Here is a 15,144-nt window from a genome sequence, read left to right as displayed (position 1 = left end):
GGCGTAGTGCTGCTTTATACCAAAAGATTATCAACACATAAGATGTCTAATCGTGCCCTCAGCTAAGTACAATAAACACCAATTGTACTTAGATATGGTTGCCTCACGTTCTAATATGAAACCTTATGCTCCATAACCTCCGTAAAGGTCTCATTTGCTTCTAGCGTATAGACGATCAAGGTATACTGGGACGTAACACCTTCTGGGTCTAGTTCGACTGGTGGACCAGAATACCATTAGAACTAGCTTGAAACTTCAGGTCGAGGTAATGTCGAGTTTTCCCGAGATCATTTATCTTAGAGTCCGACTTCAAGTGAGAGTTAGTTTTCTCAACTCTAGCAACTTCAAATTTTGTACACGCAAGGGCATATGTCCCTGACTGATCAAATATTCACTTAGACAGATATACCACATCCGTCTGGATAGTTCTGCATCCGCAAAGTGAAGACCTCGTCAAAACCGAAAAGGTATTCTTGTGGTCTAGAATTATTTGAATTAGTACATGTAAGTCATTTAGAAACTCCATGAAGGTTTCGTATAAAGATCCTGAAGGTTCTGCAATCAATCACAAGGCATAAGAAAACCTTGGGCCACAAGTCGTCATATCGCACTATTTCATTCATCTCATTCATCATGAATTGATTCTTCTAGTTGACCAACTAATTCTATGTTGACAATAATCAACGAAAAATAGTTTGTTAATGTCGCTTTTCATTTATGTCTGTAGTTACCATATAAATGAAACATCATCTATGATAATCTCATTCAAATTCCATATTTCATCCAAACTGGTATACTGGACCAAGAACTTCAAGTCTCGAGAGTAATCCGGATTTAATCTCATGAGATGGAAAAGATTAAGACAGCGATTGAGGGGTGGATTCGTTCGTGCCATGTTCCTCTATTTTCAAGGAAATGAATCCTTCAAACCGAATGATCTGCCACACTTCTGGCATATGACAAATTGATTGGCTAGCCGCCAATGTATAAAGGTCGGCCATAGTAATGGCGTTTCTGCTTTTGGGACGAAACTCCATTGTACATTTGGTAAATTTATCTTGCAAGCACATTTGCAACTGGTATATGTGATCTCGTCACTTTTGCTAGATCAGAGGAAATGTCTAGTATCTCCCTCTAACGACAGGAAAATTGTCTTATAAAAGTGACAATCTGCAAAATAAGCGATAAAGAGATTGCTTGTTAAAGGTTCAAAGTAACAAATATTAGAAGAAGAATCATAACATAGATTTTCATCCTTCTCCGATGACTTATTTTCTGTACATAAGGGATGCGCAAATGGTACATAGACCACACAACCAAAGACGCGCATATATGATACATCGAGTTCGTATCTGGTAACCTACTGACGCGTTTTATGAGGTTGGGTCGTGACAAGCCTCAGTAGACCAACATGGCGCTTGCAATATTGCATGGCCCCAAGCAGAGATCTGAAACTTGGTACGTTTAACCAACAATCATGCAATCATATGAAGACATTTAATGAATGCTTCTGCTAGGTCGTTCTAGGTATGAACATAGGGTACTAGATGTTCAACTTCAAAACCTAACCGACATGCAATATCCATCGAAAGTTTTCGATGTAAATTCTCCAACTACCCAATCGAATATATTTGATCAGATAATCATGATGGTGAGCGTTAAGCTTGTTAATCCGAGCCACTAGTGTGGAGAAGGCAGATTGTGGATAACAGCCACACATGTGACCAATGATTTATTCCGTCAAAAACAGAATTAGATTCTGCAGGGTTGAGGTTTGGGAATACTATCCCTTATTCTTGAAATTTTTAGGTCTTAGGTACTAAGGATCATGTTTCAGGCATGATACCATCTATTAGTAGGCCCTGATTCTACCATATTTTGTAAAATAAACTCAAATTAGATTGTGAAAGAGAGACAGACCCAGACTTGTGTTTGGTAGGCTCCAGCCAAAGCTAGAAGGGTTTCTTTGGTAGGCCTCTGCCGAATTAGAGCAATATCGTTCAGTGCACCTCTGTCAAAGCAGAGCATGCATGTCAGTGCATTCCTGCCGAAGCAAGGCACCACCATTCAGTAGACTCCAATCAAAATTTGGTCTATACACGAGTGTTGCATTTTAAGAAACTTCAGGTTTCTATGGCACTTTTCCGAAACTTCGGGTTCGAAAGTACGAACTTCAGGTTCATAGTACCTGCAAACAAACACAATATATATAAGACAAAAATATGCAACAAATAAATCCGTGTAGGTTTTTAGGGCCTATGATAGTGATTTCATTAATTATTGGTTTTTGGGCCAATAGGAAGAATTTGAAGGAAAAATAAAAACCAGTAGTGCCAAAAAAAAAAAAAATTGGTGTTTAAAATTAGTGGCCCAAAATAGAACAAAGCCCACGGGTGGAAGGTGCAAGCCTAAAATTGGGCTGGAAAAGCCAAGTCCATGTGCACAGATATAGGCTGTAGATGCGGGCCTAGATGGATGTACCAGCACATAGGCTGGGATCCAATGTGGTGCAGTGCAGGGAATTCTTAACAGCTACGCGGGCTGGGTTCCACTGTGGCGTGGAACACGGGAACACCAAAGCCCAATTGGGCTAGTGTGATGCGAGCTAGAGACACAGCAGCAAGCGAGCCTAATAGAGAAAAACATGGTTGCAAGCCAAGGAAAGAGTGAAGCCCACAGGGCTTCGAGACCAAGGGAAACGTCATAGCATAGCTAGGTGTACGCACCGGAGAAGAAGACCAGCGCCGTCGCTTTTAGCGGTGGTGTTAAGGTCAGGAAAAACCTCGGGTTGAGCCAAAATGCATGGTGGTTCATCCAAGAACTAGTCATAACGACGGAGGAGAGTCCTCGATGTCGAGGAAGTGTAGAACCAACGGGATTCGATTTGGGGAATCTTTGATTTCAATGAATTTCAAGGGGAATTCAAAGAACGTCATTGCAGACAATGATGAAAACTTAAACTAACACGATTGCAAGTCGTGGCTTCAGAAAAGAATGGTAGCAAATTCGTAGTCTCGACTTAAGGCGAGGCTGGGTTTTTCTGGGTTGGGGGTGACGCCAGAACGACGTTGTTGTCTTGGGTTCTCAGCATAGCAGAGCTGTGCTCCAATGCATCGCAACTCCATGTCTTGCACGGCGGCGCACTCAAATCTTGCAACTCGCTGGGTTGGGTTCTCGAAACCTTAGTTTTTAAATTTTTTTTCAATTCAATTATATGCATATAACAATATATAATTCAATTCATGCATAATCAATATAATTCATAGCAATATCAATTCACATAATTTAAAATTATGAGTATAATGCATACACATTTTATGTAGAATCTAAAATTCGAAAAATGTAAAGTTAGGTCATGCATTATGGTGAATGTTCATGCTATCAGGACTACAAAAATATTGAGATAAAAACCGTTGTTTTGGAAAAACCTAATTATGTGATGATGTTGATGAACTGGTCTAATGCAGAAAATTATTTTTTCAATTTCGGCTTTCCATCTCCAAAGCTCATATCACATTCAAGAAAAAAAAAAGTGTAAATTGAATCAATAAAAGTATATGAATTCAGTAAAATCAAAATTTAATCAATTAAGAATAATTGAAATGTAATACTCCCCTGATTAAAGAATAACCACGTTAGATTCCTTAGCACAGCGGAGTAGCATGCTGATAATGTGTTGTGGCCTATATTTAACTGAGGGGGTGCTACAAAGGGTAGAGAGAGATGGAGAATAGGCTTGAGGAATTGTGTGTCAATTCCCCAGTCCTTATGCCTTTATTTATAGTAATAAGGAGGAGAGAAACTTGCTCTCCAATTAATTCAAAGTCTATTAGGAAATATTCTTCCAAATCCCAAAGGATTCATAATTTATCTCTACGTAAGATTTACACAATCACATTATCTATTAGAACATATGTCACAACAATTAACAATAATTAATAAGATGATAAGCAAAAAAGCACTCTCTCACATTTGGAATTAATATTAAAAATGCAGCAACGCAAGGCTTTGTTTATATTAGTCTCATATAAAAAAAGAATCATGGGAAGTCTTTAACCTTAATTAATAGGATGATAAGCAATGGCGCACTCTTGCATGTGGTCCATCATCCTATAGAGTATTAAGTTTCTACTCATGCGTAATATTATTGTAAATATAATATTTTCAATATCTCCCCCTCTTTCTAATAATAAAAAAAAAATTAAAAAAAAAAAAAAAAAAACCCCCAAAAACACTAGAAATTTTTCAGTGTGACCGGAACATATGGTGATACACCACGTGTCACTATACAAATGGTGGAATATGTGTGTTAAAAGCTTAATAACTTTAAAAATAAAATTTTCCACCACTTATATAAAAACACGTGGTCTATTGTGTTTCAGTCACAATGAAAATTTTCTTCAAAAACGCACTCTTATTTCAAAGATAGTTGCGAGGTGTTAAGTGTGGGTATGCGGATGCCACCGCATAGAAGGAGATTGGTCCTCCTATTCAACATCAATGGCGCACATCAACCATTTTCGCATCTGATATCAAATCTCATATTATAATGTAGCTCACTCGTCATCATTGACGCAACTGTTTTAATCTTGCAAGCAACGAAAAGCATTTTTCTTTCATTCAAAAACTCAACTCTGAATATCAGTCGAGACTTTCTTGGTACTCCGAATTATCTGGTACTCCAGAGCCAAAGTAAGATCATCTCCAAATGAGATGTCAAATATGCCAAATATGATTAAAAGATATTCAAGTGTTCTCCAATAGATATGTCATATATAATGTGGCATGTGAGTCATTTGACTCATTGCTTTGTAGCTGCCTTTTGTGACAGCAAACAAAGAAGGAGTAATATGTTTAATTTAATTTTTTTAATGCATGGATCCCATTAACAACCAATAGAATACAAACTAAAACTAATTTTGATTATTTTTTATTAGTTAATGTAACTCTAGGCCCAATAAAATAATAAAATAAATATTTGACACATCCATTGGAAAAGAAGAAGATTTAGCACTTATATTCAATTTGCCACATCAACCATCAAATAAAATTTTGACATACTATATTTGGCATATCCTTTGAAGATTATCTAAGACTTTTCGCAATGGAAGATCCCAACATTTGCAAACTCTTTTGTTTCATCTGGGTTTTTTGGGCGTTCCATTTTGTTTGTTAACTTTCCAGAAATAGAAGTACAAATAGAAACTTCCATCAAACAAATAATTTTGTCAAATAGGTAGCGGAGATGTCTCTCTCCTCTCTCTGCCACCCTATCCACATTTTTGTAAATTTCTCCCAATCCAAATCCCATTCAAACTGATCGAAGCGGCATCCAATCCAATCCATTGGATGGTATATTGGGTTCATTAATCCAATCCAATCCGTTTCTTACCTGTTATTTGTCATTTGGAGTTTCAATTTCTTGGGGTTGTTTTTGGAGGTAATTGAGAAACTTGGGTTCTAATCTAATAACTCATTTGTGATTGCCTTAGGGATTTGAGGTGGAAGGAACCCAATTGGAATTTTGATTTGGGAAGTTTGTTTTTGTTTCGTTTGCTGAACAAGTTTTTCTGGGTGGAGTTGAAGGATTTGAAATTTTGGTGGTTTCTTAGGGCTTTTGGCTGGAGAGGATTTGGAAAGTACCCACCTAGCTGTTGAGCTGGTTGGGGTGCTGGAAATTTGGGGATTTGGGGTCAGAGTTTGTGTCTTTTGATTGCGTTTGGAAGATTTATCTAGAATTTGGAAAAGCTTCAAGATTCGGAAAATTGGTAACTAATATTTCACCTACAACTAGTTTTTCAATTCATTTAAGCTAAACGGTTGAAGCATTAGACAAATCTATTTGTTGGACATTTGGAATCATATCTTGTTGACTTGTGTTTTTAATTCTTCATACATCCAAGATTGTTTTGTCATTCTTTTGAAAACCTTGAGAGCTCAAAAATTGTTGATGCTTAACCCTTTAAGTTGATATCTTGGAGCCAAAGTCACAAGTTTTGAATTCCATTTTTATATGTTTAAATTTCTGATGTAATTTGAGCCATTGGATCATAGTCCAAGTGGTCTTTTCTCTAGCCTAGAATTTAAGTGATAAATTATGACAAGTGTAATCACCTCATAAGGTGATAGAATCAAGGGCTAGGATTTAATCTTGGTGTAAAGTTGTTAGAGAAGAATCTCACTTCTGTCTCCTCTAACGGTTATATTTGATTAGTGGAGTGTGAAATACAATCAGAACCTTCATCATTTTTCAGCACCATAGCTACATTTTCTTTGCAATTTTCCTTCTTCCCAAACACTTCAAACCTTCATAAAACTAAATATCAAAAGCTATGAACTCTAACATAGCCTCAGAGCCAGGTTCGGTTGCCTAAACTGGGCGTGAATCTATGAAGGGAAAATTGGAATTGATTCAAGCTGTGATTGAGCTCATTCGACGATCGAGGTGGTGTGATTTCTTGCATCCAATGTCTAATATGGCAGGATCGAGCACTGCTGAGCTTCGCACGCTAGTTTTCAATGGAGAAAACTATGAGTTCTGGAGTATTCGAATGAAAACCATTCTGAAATCTCATGGTCTGTGGGATCTTGTTGAAAATGGGTTTGATGTTTCAGATCCAAAGAAGGAGAATGAGAAGATAGAAGATACATATAAGAAAGAAGATATTTTTGAAGTTGAGAAGCCTACGATGACTGAAACCCTGATGAAGGATGCTCGCGCACTTTGGTTGATCCAAGGTGCAGTCTTAAATCAAATCTTCCCCAAAATTGTGAACTAGGAGACCTCAAAGGGTGCTTGGGACATTCTGAAGCAAGAGTTCAGAGGAGATAAGCAAGTAAGGAGCATAAAATTGCAAGGTTTGCGTCGAGAATTTGAATATACACATATGAAAGATAGTGAATCCTTATCTGTATATCTTGCTAGACTATTTGATATAATGAATCAAATGAAGACCTATGGTGAAGATCTGTCTAGGGAGAAAGTTGTGCATAAATTGTTGATTAGTTTGCCTAGATCATATTACTCTATTTGCTCTATGATTGAACACTCTAAGGACCTTGAAATTCTTGAGGTTCAAAAGGTAGTTGCTTCTCTGAAAAGCTTTGAGCTCAGATTGGATAGACATGCTGAAAACTCCACAGAGAGGGCTTTTACAAGTCTAAATGTTGGAGGTAAAAATCCTAAGGGTGGAAGTTATTCTAGAAATCAAAAATTTCAGGAAATCCAAAGGAAATAAATGGAATGTCCCTCATGATGGAATCAAAATAGCTTGTAAACATTGTGATAAATTGCATTATGGCAAGTGTTAGTTTGAATGGAAGACTAAATGCACAGGTTGTGGGAAGCTTGGGCATGTGCTCAGAGATTGCAATGGAAATAAGGGTGTACAAAAGGTGAACTATGCAAATCAGATAGAAGAAACTAGTTCTTTGTTTTAAGCATGTAATGTAGTGACAGATGTGAAGGTGAACCATTCATGGTACATTGATAATGGTTGTAGTAACCACATAACAGGTGATGAAAGATTGCTAGTTAATATTCAAAGAAATCTGACTTCCAAAGTGAAGATGGGAACTAGAGAAATTGTTCAGGTGGTAGGAAAGAGAACTCTAGTGATAGAGACCAAATTACGAAGGAAGCATATTCAAGAAGTGATGCTTGTTCTAAGACTTGAAGAGAATCTTCTTAGTGTTGGACAGATGATGGAGCATGGGTATTATCTAGTGTTTGGAGGTAATGTAGTGAATATCTTTGATGGTTGGTCACTGGACAATCTTGTGGTTAGAGTGCAAATGACAAACAACAAGTGTTTTCCTCTTACAATGATGCCCGCAAATCAGTTGGCCTTCAAGCCAAGTGTAACACATTGTTTGCATATATGGCATAAGAAATTGGGGCATCTAAATGACAGAAGCATCAAACTGCTTGAAGACCAAGAAATGGTTCATGGATTACCTCATTTGGAGAAGACTTCTGTTGTATGTGAAGGATGTATGCTGGGGAAGCAACATAGAGATTCTTTTCCATCCAAATCCACTTGGAGAGCTAAATTTCCATTGGAGTTGGTCCGCATAGACATCTGTGGACCAATGCAAACTAAATCTATCTCTGGAAATAGGTATTTTCTGTTGTTCACATATGATTGTACCAGAATGACATGGGTGTACTTTCTCAGGAACAAATCAAGTACATTCGAATGTTTCAAAAAGTTCAAATCTATTACTGATTTACAGTGTGGATATAAGGTGAAATGTATAACTAGTGATAAGGGTGGAGAGTTTCTATCAAATGAATTTGACAAGTATTGCAATGAGCTTGGAATTTAGAGACAATTAACTATGGCATACTCTCCTCAACAGAATAGAGTGTTTGCAAGGAAGAATAGAACTGTGATGGAAATGGCAAAGTCCATACGACATGAAAAGGGCCTTCCTTATGCATTTTGGGCAGAGGCTGTGAACACTACAGTCTACATACTTAATAGATATCCCTATAAGTCTCTCAAGAAAATAATTCCATTTGAAGCATACACTGGCAGAAAACCAGGCATTGCACATCTGAAAGTTTTTGGATCACTGTGCTATGTGCACATTCCTTCAGCACTAAGGCATAAGCTTGAAGAAAACAGTCCCAAATGCATTTTTATGGGTTATGGAATCTGTGAGAAAGGGTACATATTATTTGATCCAAGCTCCAGAAAGATTTCCTTGTCCAAAGATGTGTTCTTTGATGAAAATGCCTCATAGAAGTGGGAGAACACAAATAAAAGTGAAATGAGAGTTCCTATGATTGCTGAGAATCAAATGGCAGACTACAATAAAGGACATAAGCAGTTTGAAGTCTGTGAACCAAGCCAATCTTTGGATACACCAACTCAAGTGGATGAAGTTATTACACCATTGAATGAGGATGTCTTTGAAAGCTCTCAAGCAATCGATCACACACCACAGAAATGGAGAAACATAAATGAGATCATGGCTCAATGTAACATGTGCATAGTGAAACCAGAAAGCTATAAAGAAGCTGTTTTAGATGAGTCATAGAAGAATGCAATGAAATATGAGCTGGAAATGATTGAGAAAAACAGCACATGGGAGCTAGTTAACAGACTATTTGACAAGCCAATCATTGGTGCTAAATGGGTCTATAAAACAAAGTTGAACCTTGATGGATCTGTGCAAAAGAACAAGGCTAGACTGGTGGCAAAAGGCTACTCCTAAAAGCCTGGGATTGATTACAATGAAACCTTTGCCCCAATGGCAAGGTTGGACACAATTCGAACCTTGATAGCCCTTGCTGCACAGAATGAATAGAGCTTATACCAATTAGATGTAAAGTCTGCGTTTCTGAATGGAGTCTTGAAGGAAGAAGTTTATGTTGAGCAACCACAAGGGTTTGTGAAAAAACATGAAGAAACCAAGGTGTATAAGTTAAACAAGGCTTTGTATGGGTTGAAGCAAGCTCCAAGAGCCTGGTATGATGAGATAGATTCCTATTTCAGCAAGGCAAGTTTCAAGAAGAGTTCTAGTGAAGCAACACTCTGTGTCAAGACTAGTGAAGCTTCAGGTATCATTATTGTCTCACTCTATGTGGATGATATTGTATACACTGGAAGCTGTCCAAAATTACTTGAAGAATTCAAGAATGACATGATGCAGCATTATGAGATGACTGATTTGGGGTTACTTCATCACTTCCTTGGCATAGGTGTAATACAAATAGATAAAAGCATTTTTATTCACCAAAGAAAATATGCAATGAAACTCATTGAGAAGTTTGGGATGAAAGACTGCAAATCTGCAGTAACACCACTTGCTGTGAATGAGAAGTTATGCAAGGAAGATGGCAGAAGCAGCAAATGAAAGTGAATACAGACAGATTGTAGGTAGCTTACTATACTTGATTGCTACAAGATCGGATATAATGTTTGCTTCTAGCATACTTGCTAAATTCATACATAATCCCACGAAGAAACATATGGGAATAGCTAAAAGAGTGTTAAGATACATTCAGGGCACTCTTGATCTTGGAATTGAATTTGTGAAAGGGAAAACAACTACTCTAATAAGGATCTGTGACAGTGACTAGGCTAGAAGTGAGGATGACATGAGAAGCACCTCAGGGTATGTGTTTTCACTTGGCTCAGGTGTGTTTTCATAGGCTTCAATCAAGCAAAAAACAGTAGCTTTGTCAACAACAGAAGCAGAATATGTGAGTGCAGCAGAAGCAACATCACATGCAAAATGGCTAAGGTTTGTGCTTGAAGACTTTGGGGAATAACAAGTGGAAGGCACACCAATCCTATGTGATAACGCCTCTGCCATAACAATAGCAAAGAATCCAGTCCTTCATCAGAAAACTAGACACATCAGTCGAAAGTTCCACTTCATCAGACAAGCCATTCAAGCAAAGGAAATTGAACTGATCTACTACAAAACAGAAGACCAGATTGCTAATATTCTTACTAAAGCTTTGCCAAAGGATCGATTTGTGTGTCTAAGAGGATTGCTTGGTGTGAAATCAGTTAAAGGGTTAGAAGGGAGTGTTGATGTTTAACCCTTTAAGCTGATATCTTGGAGCCAAAGTCACAAGTTTTGAATTCCATTTTTATATGTTTAAATTTTTGATGTAATCTGAGCCATTGGATCATAGTCCAAGTGGTCTCTTCTCTAGCCTAGGATTTAAGTGATAGATTATGACAAGTGTAATCACCTCATAAGGTGATAGAATCAAAGGCTAGGATTTAATCTTGGTGTAAAGTTGTTAGAGAAGAATCTCACTTCTTTCTCCTTTAACGGTTATATTTGATTAGTGTAGTGTGAAATACAATCAGAACCTTCATCATTCTCGTAGCACCATAGCTGCATTTTCTCTGCAATTTTCCTTCTTCCCAAACACTCAAAACCTTCATAAAATTAAATATCAAAAGCTATGAACTCTAACAAAAACCGTATTGTAGTTGTAAAAGTTGCTGTAGGTTTTACAGCTCTTCAGCTTTGTTGCCATAGAAATGGATAGTATAGGCATTTTACTTGCACCAAAAACATGGATATAAGTAATGACTAATGAGGCCAGTGTTGATCCATTTCCTATTGGACCTTCAACCATTGTTGGCCGGACGATCGCTTTCAGGGTTTTATTTTGCAAGTCAATGTGACATTTGAGGCATCAAATATTTCGTATCTTTTTGAGTCTCGTTTATAGATTCAAGAACTTTTTGGCTCCCGTGTTTTCATGGTTGCATCCCCGAAACCCTCAAGGGATATTGGCAATGGTGGGTGACAATCATTTTTTTTTTCTGTTGAAACGATACACGAATGTCAAAGTCAAGGCGGAAATGGCTTATCGAAGGAAATTTTGGAGAAATATGATGAGAAGTGCATTGACCTATGAGGAGTGGGCTCATGCTACTAGGATGCTTGATAAAGAGACACCAAAGATGAACGAATCAGACCTTTATGACGAAGAAGTAGTTAGGAACAAGCTTCAAGAGCTCCACCACCGTCGTGAAGAGGGTTCTCTCAGAGATATCATGTTCTGCATGCGAGCAGATCATGTTAGAATCTCGGTAATATGTGCAACCCTGAGCTTCACAAGGAGAAACTTCATGTTCCCAAACTCATCAAGGAATACATAGATGAGGTCCCAACTCAGTTGAGAATGGTTTGTGATTCAGACTCGGAAGAGCTCTCGTTGGAAGAAAAGCTGGCTTTCATGCATGAAACGAGACATGCTTTTGGGAGAACTGCCTTGCTCTTGAGTGGGGGGGACTTCTCTTGGGTCTTTCCATGTTGGTGTGGTTAAAACACTGGTCAACATAAGCTTTTGCCGAGAATAATTGCTGGTTCGAGTGTAGGATTCAGTATGTGATCTGTTGTTGCCACTAGGTCTTGGCCTGAGCTCCAGAGCTTTTTTGAGGATTCTTGGCACTCATTGCAGTTTTTTATCAGATGGGTGGGATTTTTACAGTTGTCAAGAGAGTCATGACATGCGGGGCAGTTCATGAGATCAGGCAGTTGAAAATGATGCTAAGGCATCTAACGAGTAACCTGGCGTTTCAAGAAGCTTATGACATGACAGGTCGAATTCTTGGGATAACTGTTTGCTCCCCGAGGAAGCATGAGCCATCTAGATGCCTTAATTACTTGACTTCACCTCATGTTGTCATATGGAGTGCAGTCACAGCTTGTGCTTTTCCTGGCCTTTTTGAGGCTCAGGAACTAATGGCAAAGGATAGAAGTGGAGAGATTGTTCCATATCATTCTCCATTTAATTTGGGTCTAGAGGAGGGGTCGATGCCAGTGCGTAGGTGGAGGGATGGTAGCTTGGAGATAGATTTACCTATGATGCAGCTGAAAGAACTGTTCAACGCTAATCATTTTATTGTCCGTCAGGCAAATCCTCATATTGCACCATTGTTAAGGCTAAAGGAATTTGTGAGACCTCAATTCAGATTCTTTAGAAATTTATGATTTTGTCCCATTTTTTGGCATCTCTCGCTGTCATGTTAATTATTTTGTTAATTAGGAATATGAAAGGTCTTAGGCTTTTCAGCATGCATCTGCCTTCTCATTGCTGTTTTTTCTTTTCTGTACCTGACAACTTCGTAGAAGTTAGAAGGAAAAAGTGATGTTTTCTTATAGCTGATGAAATGTTGTATGATTATCTAGCACTAAAGGTATCCTCAGTAGCAAGCCAAAAAAATAGGTGATCCTCAGTTGAGATAACAGCTGATGCAAAAAACTTGGATGCATCACCGAGATGTGGTTAGGTTTACCGGCTTAAGAAATATTTGTTTTGAACTAAGCTTCAGGCCATATCTTTATGGACTTATCCAATGGCTTTGCAAAAAGCATTCTTGATCAATTGAATTAGCCTGTCATCTTGGTTAATTAGCAAGCATCTTATTGACAGTACAGGAACATTAAGCTAGAATTTATTGTCATCTGTGCACTGGTTGCACATTCTTTGGATTTTGCTCAGTCTGTTACATGATTTTGTTACGTTAACATTCTAATGAGATGCATATGAATCCGTTTTAGTATTTAACTGTGTAGCTTGCTCATCTTGCTGAAATGGAGGTGAAGCATAGATGTAACCGCATCCTGGAACTTGGTTTTCCATTAGGTGGAATTGCCAAGCTGTTCACTCAAGATTGGGAGGGTGACGTTACTGTTGTTATGCTGGCCACACTTGCTCAGGTACACGGAGAAAATAATGATTATGACAGTCAGAGTATCAGCTTGGCATTAACTACTGAATTAGAATTGGTCATTGGTTCCATGGAAACTTACATTAAAGTTCTTTAATCATCTGGATCATTTTTTAATAATCCTTGATGGAGACTAAGTAGCGTTTTGTTTTACCGTCATATTTACCGGTACTCTAAAATTATACAAAATCCAACATATATTGAGCTTCAAAAGGCAGCCAACCAAGGTAGAAGGTGCACTTGGGAGAAGCTCTCGGCCATAAAAGCAAACTGTGGCATTGAGCTTGCGCTTGATCAGTGTGCCGTAATTCTCAACCACATGCGTAGACTCAAAAGGAGTGCAGAAAGAGCTGCGGCTTCTTCTTCTCATGGCCTAGCTAGTTCATACAAATTCAGTGCATCTAGAAGAATTCCATCTTGGAATTGCATTGCTCAAGAGAATTCAAGCGGTTCCCCCACATTGGTGATGGTGGTTCCTCATTCCATCATGGTGTTGGCACATCTGCCAGTGGAGTTCATTCAGGTAAAAGCTTTCAAAGCCACCGTAATATGCATGATGGAAGAGACAGTGAATCCGAGAGCGTTGATCTTAATTCTTGGACAAGATCTGGTGGACCCTTGATGAGGACAACATCAGCAAATAAACTAATCGACTTTGTCCAAGATTTCGATGTTGATGCTGAATTGAACATAAGTGTGCTGACTAATCTGAACTCAATGACGCTTCAGATGGGAGGCAATAATCATTACCATCAAAGCCCTAGCGGTACAACACCTGAAAGAAGACCTGAAAGCGTAAAATTTGATAAGAGGGAGTTTGGAAGCGTGGTTTCAGTAAACGGTTCTAGCATTGAAGGCGATCTCTTGCAGCCTGAAAGGATACATAATGGGATTGTATTTAATGTTGTGAAGAAAGAAACATTGTCAAGCAGGAGTAGTCATGACTTGGAAAATTACGGGAGTGAAGTAGCTGAATGTGTGCAACTTGACAGACCGGAAAAGGACATGGATGCGAGGTCTGCATCTGAATATGACGATGCCCATATATCTTCCACAGCATTAATAAGTGAAACGGAACCCAATTGCCAGTCAACGGATCTACCTACAGAAGAAGAACGTAATCATCAGAGCACTGTAGTTGCTTGAAGCCTACATTTTAGCGTTGCACTCATTTGCTTCTGCAGTAATTAGTAAAAGCATTGATCTTGAGCTCTGCGTACATGTAGGCCTTGACTCAAAGGTGAAAACACATCAGTTCTTTTTACCCCTCGAAGTTTTCCGGGCCCTTAGAGTAGGCTCCAAGTCGAACATTGCAATTGGCGGATTGTGGACGTGCCACCACTTATTGCGAACATTGCAATCGAGGCTAGAAGTTCAAGCTTTAGTTCAAACCAAATGAATTAAAGCTTTGACACTATAAGTTCAAGGTTTGGATCAACAAACTTAATTAACATATTAAGCATTGAGAGATTAATATGTTAATTGATCTTTTCCCATGCCCTTCCTTTTATAATGTGTACAAAGTGCACTGACTCCTTTTCTGGTTTTGCTGCTTCATAAATCATAGTGGACGAGAGAGTGGACTTGTTTTCTTACATATTAGGAGAGAGTGAGACTAATGAGCTCCAATTCAACACACAAAAACATGACGTCCAAAACCAATGGGTGGGAAACCCTTTTGAAGTTATGGAAGTTCTAGAAGCTGCTGAATTGGGATTCCACTTGTAATTTTGTATATATTATGTACTTAGGGTTGGTTTGGGATCGTGGTACTTTAAAAAAAAAAAAATAGTTTATTAAAAATATGGAACGTAAAATGTGTTTGGTAAAACAAAAAAAAAACTACTTTTTAAAAGAGTTGTTACCAATGACAATAGAAAAGCATAGAAAAGCAGAAGCAGAGTTTACCATACTTCTAAAAAAAAATGTA

The 15,144-nt window shown here is 38.2% G+C and overlaps 1 pseudogene; it reads left to right on the top strand.

Moving 5' to 3' along the window:
• Positions 1-11,060: 11,060 nt before the first annotated feature.
• On the top strand, positions 11,061-14,360 carry LOC137734355 (triacylglycerol lipase SDP1 pseudogene; annotated as a pseudogene).
• Positions 14,361-15,144: the final 784 nt, after the last annotated feature.

This window comes from Pyrus communis, chromosome 7 (assembly GCF_041283825.1).
Source record: "Pyrus communis isolate YQ-2024b chromosome 7, ASM4128382v1, whole genome shotgun sequence".
NCBI classification, from domain to species: Eukaryota; Viridiplantae; Streptophyta; class Magnoliopsida; order Rosales; family Rosaceae; genus Pyrus; species Pyrus communis.
Note: the sequence above shows the minus strand (reverse complement) of the source record. Positions and strands in the feature narration are given on the sequence as shown.